General features: G+C 56.6%; 1 non-coding gene across 1 annotated transcript in view; it reads right to left on the bottom strand.

Moving 5' to 3' along the window:
• LOC126229244 (small subunit ribosomal RNA) overlaps positions 1-435 on the bottom strand; it is a 1,909-nt gene extending 1,474 nt beyond the window's left edge. Inside the window, exon 1 of the ribosomal RNA XR_007544134.1 lies at positions 1-435. This exon is cut by the window's left edge and continues 1,474 nt beyond it. This is a non-coding gene — a ribosomal RNA (small subunit ribosomal RNA).
• Between the last annotated feature and the right edge of the window lie 2,065 nt (positions 436-2,500).

The following is a 2,500-nucleotide window of genomic DNA, read 5'->3' as shown; positions in this document are numbered from 1 at the left end:
CTTGGATGTGGTAGCCGTTTCTCAGGCTCCCTCTCCGGAATCGAACCCTGATTCCCCGTTACCCGTTACAACCATGGTAGGCGCAGAACCTACCATCGACAGTTGATAAGGCAGACATTTGAAAGATGCGTCGCCGGTACGAAGACCGTGCGATCAGCCCAAAGTTATTCAGAGTCACCAAGGCAAACGGACCGGACGAGCCGACCGATTGGTTTTGATCTAATAAAAGCGTCCCTTCCATCTCTGGTCGGGACTCTGTTTGCATGTATTAGCTCTAGAATTACCACAGTTATCCAAGTAACGTGGGTACGATCTAAGGAACCATAACTGATTTAATGAGCCATTCGCGGTTTCACCTTAATGCGGCTTGTACTGAGACATGCATGGCTTAATCTTTGAGACAAGCATATGACTACTGGCAGGATCAACCAGGGAGCTGCGTCAACTAGAGCTGAGCAGCCGGCCGCCCGGGAGTGTGTCCCGGAGGCCCGCGCGAACACGCAAGCGTCCGCTCAATTATTCTGCAAACAGGAGGAGGCTGGGCTCCCCTGCACGATACACCTCGAAACCCTCTCAGGTCCCGGCGGCGCGCAGCGCCGTCCTAAGTACTTGGTCGGGTTCGAGAGAGGCGCAATCGCCCGGAGATAGGCGAGTAGACGCTTTCAGTGCGACCACCCGTGCTCCCAACTGAGCTTGCCGCTGCCGACAGAGGCCCGGGAGCGTGCTGTCGTGGTGTTGCCGGCGGGAGACAACACGCGGCCACAAACAGTGACCGGGCAGCTCCAACGCCAGCGCCACAGAGGGGCAGAGCCCCACTTGGGTGCCAAAGCGAACTCTCCCAGCACAGCGCACGCGCCAACACATCCGCACAGCTGCGATACAAACCACCTGCGAGAACCGCGGGGGCGACCGAGCAGCAGACGGCGTCGCGGCGCCGAGTGCCGGGCGGCGGCGCATCCTCAACGCACACAGTCCTCAATCGGACCAGCACACTGCAGATGTCCACCGCGCTTCGCACCGGGCCCGGGAGGACCCACTTTGGCCGCACGGCGCCGCGCGCTGGGTGCGCCGGCACGCAGATGCGCCGCCTGCCGCGTCCGTCAGCCGGCGCGCCTGCCACTGGGCGCCCCCACCAGCCGGCTGCCGCGCGTGCGCCCACGCAGCGCGCGGCCAGCACGCCGGGCGCCCCCCCCTCACCGGCCGGGGACGGTCCCACCCAGCCACCGCCGCGTATCGCTTCATACCCACATGCCCACTCACGTTCGTGGGTATGACGGGTGTCGCTGAAGCAACCGGTTAATACCTGTACCGATCGTCGATATCAACGATTCACCTCCAGCGCGAACAACCGCGCAACAACGGATTTCCAGTTCATTTGCGTAACTTGGGCAGCAAACGTAGACGTCCATCTACATTTGCGAATTCAATGGGTCTTGCATGCCTGGATGTTATGAGTCACGACACGCCACATCAGTCCACATACATGCTGCGACGTATGCACGAGAGAACACGTGGAAGGTGGCCCGCGTACGTATGCCGATGCCATTGCACAGCTGCGAAGCTCATTGAACACGCAAACTCCTGACTGACGAACTAGAGGCGACAGGGGAGGGGGGGGGGGGGGGGGGGGGCGATATACGTCTTATAGCAGTACACATTACAGTGGATAGCGGGACCATGTGGAACGTACGCAACACTCGCTAGATGTTGTGAGGGTAGGCACCGTAACATGATTCAATACGCAGGACACCAGAGTGTGCGCGCAGCGAACTATGTTGAGAGGGTTGCGATTAGGCAACGCTACACGAATTTCTAGATTCATATAACAAACAATTACGTGGGTTAGGTTAGGGCGCAACGTGGGTTAGGTTAGGGCCCAACTTAGGTTAGGTTAGGGCCCAACTTAGGTTAGGTTAGGGCCCAACTTAGGTTAGGTTAGGGCCCAACTTAGGTTAGGTTAGGGCCCAACTTAGGTTAGGTTAGGGCCCAACTTAGGTTAGGTTAGGGCCCAACTTAGGTTAGGTTAGGGCCCAACTTAGGTTAGGTTAGGGCCCAACTTAGGTTAGGTTAGGGCCCAACTTAGGTTAGGTTAGGGCCCAACTTAGGTTAGGTTAGGGCCCAACTTAGGTTAGGTTAGGGCCCAACTTAGGTTAGGTTAGGGCCCAACTTAGGTTAGGTTAGGGCCCAACTTAGGTTAGGTTAGGGCCCAACTTAGGTTAGGTTAAGCCCCAACTTAGGTTAGGTTAAGCCCCAACTTAGGTTAGGTTAAGCCCCAACTTAGGTTAGGTTAAGCCCCAACTTAGGTTAGGTTAAGCCCCAACTTAGGTTAGGTTAAGCCCCAACTTAGGTTAGGTTAAGCCCCAACTTAGGTTAGGTTAAGCCCCAACTTAGGTTAGGTTAAGCCCCAACTTAGGTTAGGTTAAGCCCCAACTTAGGTTAGGTTAAGGCGCAACATAGGTTAGGTTAAGGCGCAACATAGGTTAGGTTAAGGCGCAACATA

This window comes from Schistocerca nitens, unplaced genomic scaffold (genome assembly GCF_023898315.1).
Source record: "Schistocerca nitens isolate TAMUIC-IGC-003100 unplaced genomic scaffold, iqSchNite1.1 HiC_scaffold_367, whole genome shotgun sequence".
NCBI classification, from domain to species: domain Eukaryota; kingdom Metazoa; phylum Arthropoda; class Insecta; order Orthoptera; family Acrididae; genus Schistocerca; species Schistocerca nitens.
Note: the sequence above shows the minus strand (reverse complement) of the source record. Positions and strands in the feature narration are given on the sequence as shown.